Source organism: Myotis daubentonii, chromosome 15 (genome assembly GCF_963259705.1).
Source record: "Myotis daubentonii chromosome 15, mMyoDau2.1, whole genome shotgun sequence".
In the NCBI taxonomy this organism is placed as follows: Eukaryota; Metazoa; Chordata; class Mammalia; order Chiroptera; family Vespertilionidae; genus Myotis; species Myotis daubentonii.
Window position 1 is genome coordinate 4,055,611 of NC_081854.1, and position 7,729 is coordinate 4,063,339.

Sequence of the window (7,729 nt, forward strand, 5' to 3'; positions counted from 1 at the left end):
GTTGGTGCACATGCCAGGATTTCGGGCTTCATCCCCAGGGAGAGGCATGAAGGAGACAGCTGACCCAGGATTCTCGGTCATCATGTTGCTCTCTCTGCCTCTCCTTTCCTCTCTGAAATCAATAAAAAATGTATTGAAAAGGAGGAGCCGCTCAGCTCAGGCTCTGGCCCCGCCCACCCCGCAGGAGGCGCCTGCGCAGTTCCTTGCAGACGGAAGCGGCTGTGGAGGGGAAGGTGGCGGTTCCCCTGAGGAGGGTGTTTGTCTTTAAAGCTGACGCTCCGTCCCCCTCCCCGCAGGGAAGGCTGAGGGCGCTGCCGGCGCTGGAGTCCTTGTTGGGGTCCCCGCCCCGGAGCCTCTCTCAGCGGTGAGTCCGGTCCCGGGAGGCTGCGCGGTGCGGGCGCCACGTTCCTTTGGGAGGAAACGGAGGCCCCGGCCCGGGGTCTCTCCGCCTGTGGCTGTGGCCACCGCCTGCCGCGCGGTTTTCCCGCTGAAAACCGTTCCCGGGGCCGCCGGTGCTCCCCGCGGGGCTGAGAGTCTGGGTCAGGGGGTTCCCGCCCTCTGCGCCCCTCCCCGCGTCCGGCGCTTTCCGCCCAAAGAGCCCGGATGGCTCCCGGCCTGGGGGTCCGCACCCCCCTCCTAGGCCCACCCCCATTTAATAAGGGGTCTGCCTGCCCGGGGAGCACAGTGGCCATGGGGGGGCTCAGGGGGAGGACGCGGTGTCCCCTGAAGAGGCGACCTGCCCGCGGGCTTTGTGGGCGCGGTGACTGCGGGGGGCGGGGGCCCAGGCTGGGGGGTCAGGAGAGGGAGTGAGACAGACACGTGGGCGGGAGAGAGGGCAGCGAGGGGTCCACAGAGAGGGGCCCATAGGGGGTGTGGGGGGGACTGGACGGCGACGGTAGGAGTGAGGGGGTCACTCGGGAAAGTGGCCTGAGGAGGAAGTGGAGACACAGGGAGGAGGGGGGACCCAGAGAGAGGAAGGGGGGCTGAGAGGGAGCGGGTCCTGGGGAGCAGAAGTGGGGGCCGCACAGGAGGAGGCACTTGAGACAGAGACACGGGTTCAGAGGAGAAGAGTTGGGGAGCGAGTGCAGGGACAGAAAGGGGGGCTCAGGGGTGAGGGAGAGGAGGGAGCAGCCCTGAGTCAGCAGCTGTGGGAGCGGACAGACGGGAACAGGCAGCAGAGGGGCCGCGGGCGTGGGGAGGGGAAGACGCAGACGTGTGTGGAGATGGAGCCTCAGAGACCAGGAGAAAGAGCCCCTGAAGGGAAGTAGGTTTCAGGAGTTTCATGGTCCAGGTGTAGGACAGACAGAGAGAAAAGGGGAGAGAGGAGGGAGAGGGGGACACAGGAAAGGACCACAGTGGAGAGAAAGGGAGCAGGAGACAGAGACAGATCCACAGACAGAAACACATGTAGTGGGAGGAGGGAACCCTGATCTCGGTGAGGAGTGAGCTGATGGGATTTGGATGATTTAGTTTTGAAATATATCAACTTGTGGAATACCTGTCTATATACAGTGGGGCCCTGTATTACTAGTGTCCCGACTAACGAGTTTTTCAAGATACGATATTTTGCTTTGAGTGGCGAGCTAAAATTCGGGTTACGAGCCAGCTTCAGATAGCACCACCCCTGGCCCCCCCTAGTTGGTGCAGTGAATGTCAAAGTGAGCGCCACAACATCAGCCCAGCATCACATGTCTCACTCACTCACATTAAGATTTGACATAGCGCTGAAACTGGTTTGGCTCAGTGGATAGAGCGTTGGCCTGTGGACTGAGGGGTCCTGGGTTCGATTCCGGTCAAGGGGGTGTACCTGGGTTGCGGGCACATCCCCAGTGGGAGATGTGCAGGAGGCAGCTAATCTATGTTTGTCTCTCATCGATGTTTCTAACTCTCTATCTCTCTCCCTTCCTCTCTGTAAAAAAATGAATAAAATATATTTAAAAAAAAAAGATTTGACATACGAGTAATTTTAGTTACGAGCTCCATCAAGGAACGAATTAAACTCGTAAGTCAAGGCCCCACTGTATGTATGTGTATGTTTGTGCCACACACACATATATTTTTTAAAATGTATTTTTATTGGTTTCCTAGAGGCAAGGAGACGGAAAGAGAGATTAAAAAGTCAATGACTACTGACAATCATTGGTCAGCTGCCTCCTGCACACCCGTAACTGGGGATCTAACATGCAACCTGGCTATATGCCCTGACTAGGACTCTAACTATGACCTCCTGGTTCATAGGTCCAAGCTCCACCACTGAGTCATGCTGCCTAGCTGTGCCTATATATTTAATTTAACAACTGAATTGTTTCAGTTAGACAGATTTGAATGAGAATGGCAAATCTCCAGTTTATAAAGCTTGGGAGTCCTATACAGTAAAGTGGTGATATGCAAATTGACTGTCATGCCCTCACAAGATGGTTGCCCCCATGTCATCACAAGATGGCTGGCAGGGGAGGGCAAGTGGGGTTTACCAGTCCTGCAGGGGAGGGAAGTTAGGGGCAACTGGGCTGATAGGGGAGGGAAGTTGGGGGCGAGCTGGTTGGCAGGGGAGCACTAGGCATCGATCATGCTGGCAGAGGAGTGGTTAGTGGGTGATCAGGCTGGCAGGCAGAAGCGGTTAGGGGAGATCAGGCAGGCAGGTAGGCAAGCTGTTGGAAGGAAGCAGTCCCGATTGTGAGAGGGATGTCCGACTGCCAATTTAGACCAAATCCCAGGGATCAGGCCTAAACTGGCCGTCGGATATCCCCTGAGGGGTCTCAGATTGGAGAGGGTACGGGCTGGGCTGAGGGATACCCCCACTCCTGTGCGCTGGGCCTCTAGTTTTATAATAATTAGGTTCCAATTGCAGTCCTTATTCACTCAAAGGGGAGAGACTTGCCCTTTGGTTATGGGTCCCTTGTCATTTCCTGGGATTGCAAAGACTGGGTGACCTTGCATGTGTCACCATCTGATGCTTTTTCAAGGAATATTAGAAGCCTTAGCTTTGTTGCTGTGGTGTTTTCTGTGTGTGTGTGTTTCTTCAATGGATTTACTGTTTCTATGTCTGACACTTAATTTATTATCTAAAAACATCCTGAGATAAATCCTTTGGTGTTCTCAGATCCCCTGCGGTGCTTTAAGAAATGCCCTCAGGAGCACTCTCCCCATAGAGTTGGTCAGCTGCTCTGGGTGGGGCAACATTGGTTACTGAGGTGCACCAGGTTTTGAAAGGTGAGGACAGGGATTAGCAGGTTTGCAGGATTCCTTCCTGAGATTGAGGAGCCGAATTTGTTCAGGGGAGGGAAGGGGGTGCTCTGTTTGGTTTGGGGGGTCAGGACAACAGCTCATGTTTTCATTTCTGTAGGAGTTTGTGGATGTCTTTGGGTGGAGAGACACATGAAGGTGGAAAAACACAGCTCACAGTGTGGTCTCCATATAGGAGCTCATTGTTCCTGACTCTCCTGTGACAATGGCTGGAGGGGGTGGCCTTTTCTGCATTTTAAGGTCCTTCTGACTGTGAGTGAGATGAGCTGATTAAGAGGCTGTGCTTCCTTCTTTGAAGGCACATTCTGTAACTCCTCAACATAGTGTCACCTGAGAAAACAACCCAGACCCCTATCAGGACCAGGACCAAATGGCTGCTTCTCAGGTAAAGATTGTCCTATGCCTGAAGTTATGTTTGCTTTTCTCTAACAGCTGTGATTAATTTCTCTACTTCTGATGTTCTTGCCTTTGCAGGTTGTTTTTCTTTCCTTATTTCATTACTTTATTCCTCACTAGAGGCCTGATGCATGAAATTCATGCAAGGGATAGAGGGTCCCTCAGCCTGTCCTGCGCCCTCACACACTCTGGGACCCCTCAGGCAATGTCCAAAAACCGGCAGTTGGACATCCTTCTTGTAATCCAGGACGCTGCATGCCCGGTGACCATACTTTTCATACAGGTGAAAGGCATCTTGCTGTTATATGGGCAGCTACATTTTTTTGGCCTGAGTATAAAAAGTATATAACATGATCTTTCTGAGGCAGTAGTACCATTTTCCTCATCATTAAGGGTAGAAAAACTGAAGCAGAGAAAAGTAATTTGCTTTGTCCCACAGTTATAAGTTATGAGAATGAGGGTTGAGCACAAAATCTGTAAGCTAGAGTCCAGGCATGTCATTGCTGCATCATCTTGTTTTTTCAGTGTTACAATATCCTTTCCCGGCTTTAATTTTTAAATCTAAGAGACTGTTCCCTAAATATAGGGTAGGATCACTAAGCCTGGCCCCTGGCCGGCAATCAGGGCTGATCTGTTGGGTGACCAATGAGGCAATTGGCAAGTCCCCGCTGGCACCTGCCTTGGCTGGCTGCCTGGGGCCGCCTGATGGCTATCCTGCCTCTGCTGCCAAAGCCACCGGTCACCTCCCTCTCAAGGGGCAGATGCTCTACTCAGGACACTCAGGGGACAGATGCTCCTGTGTTGAGCGTCTGCCCCCTGGTTGTCAGTGCATGGCATAGCAACTGGTTGTTCTCCAGGTTGGTCAATTTGCCTATTAGGGTTTTCTATTGGATAGTCAATGTCAGCAGTTTCTATATTTCTCTCTTTTTTTGTTTGTGTTTTTCTTCTTTTTTTTAACCTCTCTTTTTTAAAAATATTTTTATTGATTTCAGAATGGAAAGGAGAGGGAGATAGAGACAGAAACATCAATCAGGTTGGAGAATCATTGATCACCTGCCTCTAGCGCTCCACCCTGCACTGGGTATCAAGTCTGAAACCTGTAGGGTGCCCTAACCAGGAATCCAACTCTAACCTCCTGGTTCATAAGTCAACCCTCTACCTCTCAGCCACACTGGCTGGGGTATAAGTCCCTCCTTTGTCCCAAAGCCTTGTCTGTATTCATTTTGAAAGCAGGAAACATTCCCACCTTTAATTAGTGACTTTCACCCAATCAGAATATCCGTTTTGTGACAGATAAAACTTGGAAGGCAGCCATGTCTAACATCCCTACTGAGATGAGTCAGAGGCGCACATATCACTGAAGAAGGCAGAGGGTGTAATAGAGATTTAATGAAAGTCGTGCAAAGACTATCACTTTTTTGTATTTTCTACAACGTTTCCAAGAATGGTATTAATGTATATTCAGTTTCATTAAATTTATACAACATAGCTCTCCACTAATGATACATGAAAATTTTGAAAGAAATGTACTAGTAAGAAAAATTAGTTCCCTAAGCTGGTGTGGATCAGTGGTGGAGGGTTTGATTCCTAGTCCAGGGCAAGTAAGTCCTAGGTACCTGTGGTAGGCAGCCAATCCATGTGTCTGTCTCTCTTTTGCAGTGATATCAATCTCTCTCTCTCTCTCGCTCTCTCTCTCTCCCCCCCTCTCTTCTTTTCCTTTTGTCCCTCTACCTTCTGCCTTCGCCTCCCCAAAAGTCCGTGGGAAAAGAATCTTTCCAGGTGAAGATTTACAACCACCAAATGGAAACAGAAGATCTAACTTGTTTTATATCCTTATGTTTTTCTACTTATCCTATTTAATAATAGAGAAACATGGTAATTAACCATAACTTTGCTACCCTTTCCATTGGCTAATCAGCAAGATATGCAAATTAACTGCCAACCAAGATGGCGGCCGGCATCCAGGCAGCTGAAGCGAATAGGAGGCTTGCTTGCTCCAGTGATGGAGGAAGCCAAGGTTCCCCGCCTGCTGCTGGCGGCCGGCATCCAGGCAGATGAAGCGAACAGGAGGCTTGCTTGCTCCAGTGATGGAGGAAGCCAAGGTTCCCTGCCTGCCGCTGCCGGCCTCTGAGCTGCACTCTAAGAAACAGTGTGGCAATTATAGAAGCTAAACAAACCCCAGAAACCTGCTTTCAGGCAGCCAGGCCTCAGAGCTGGAGTTGCAACAGTGTATCAATTATAAAAGCCAAACAAACCCAGATACCTGCTTTCAGCAGCCGAGGTCTCAGTGCTGGAGCCGAGCCTCAGAGCTAAAGCCGGCTCTCAGTTCCAGTGACAGCCATAGAAGGTAAATAAATCCCAGAATAAAGAAAAAGAAAAAAAGGAGAGGTTGGGAGCTTCAGTCACCCGCCAGCCTGAAAACAGCCCTCAGCCCCTCACCAAGACTGGCCCGGCACCCCAGTGGGGTCCCCCACCCTGAAGGGGGTGTGACCAGCTGCAACCAGCCATCAGCCCCTCATCCAGGCTGGGTAGGCACCCAAGCAGGGCCCCACCCTGATCCAGGACACCATTCAGAACAAACCAGGTGGCCCCCACCCGCGCACCAAGCCTCTATCCTATATAGTAAAAGGGTAATATGCAAACTGACCCTAATAGCAGAAAGACTGGGAATGACTGGTCACTATGACACACACTGACCACCAGGGGGCAGACGCTCAATGCAGGAGCTGCCCTCTGGTGGTCAGGGTGCTCTCACATGGGAGGAGCTCTGCTCAGCCACAAGCCAGGCTTATGTCTGCCAGTACAGCGGTGGTGGTGGGAGCCTCTCCTGCCTCCTCAGCAGCACTAAGGATGTCCTTCTGCAGTTTAGGCCTGCTCCCCACTAGCAAATGGACATCTCCCGAGGGCTGCCGGGCTACCAGAGGGATATCATATGCCGTCTTAGGCCCAGTCCCCCGGGGAGCGGGCCTAAGCCAGCAGGTGGTCATCCCCTGTGCTATCCCAAACTGCGAGAGGGCATAGGCGGGGCTGAGGGACCCACCTCCCCCCCGATTTTTGTGCACCGAGCCTCTAGTTGTGTTTATAATAAAACACAAAGTGGATTATACACAAATACATTCATGAGATTTACAAAATCATTAAACCATCTTGATTTCATAGTTGTAAAATGTGTGTCTCTGAGCCTAAACTGTTAACCTTATTTCAGCTATTTTTTCCTTTTTTTTCCCCCAAATAAATTTTTATGGATTTTAGAGAGGGAGAGGTAGAGAGAAATAGAAACATCAATGATAAGAGGGAATCATTGTTCGGCTGCCTCCTACACACCCCTCACTGGGGATTGAGTATGCATCCTGGTCGTGTGTCCAGTTCAGGAATCAAACCAGAGACCTTTTGGTGCATGGGTTAGCAGGCAACACTGAGCCACATCAGCTGGATCAGGCAGAATAATCTTGTTCTAAGATTACTCATAGTAAATTTCCTGAAACATTAATCTGTACCGCGGATTTGTGGGCATGTATCATCCTCGTGGGTCAGTGTTAGAAAACACATCAGAGAATGTTACTGGTCAAAGTGATCTATTAAATAATTCAGGATACTCCCCTAGGTCCAAACCTCTTCTGACACTGTTTTCATGGTGACCTCTTGGTAAATGTGTTTTTCTTTCAGAAACCGTTGACCTTTAGGGATGTGGCCATAGATTTCTCTCAGGAGGAGTGGGAATGCCTGGACCCAGGTCAGCAGAAATTGTACATGGATGTGATGTCAGAGAACTGCATCAACTTGGCTTCCCTGGGTAAGGATGACTCCTTCCTGAGTTCCTACTCCACCCGCAGTGTTTGCTTTCCTTTATTATTTTAACATCTCTAGGAGCTTTTGCTTTCTGTGTTAGATTCTAGCTCTCAAGGAACAAATTGGGCCCTAGCTGGTTTGGTTCAGTGGATAGAGCGCCTGCCTGCAGATTGAGAGGTCCCAGGTTCCATTCTGTTCAAGGGCAAATATGAGGATGCGGGCTTGCTCCCAGGTAGGGGGCGTGCAGGAGGCAGACAATCAATGATTCTCTCTCATCATTGATGTTTCTATCTGTCCCTCT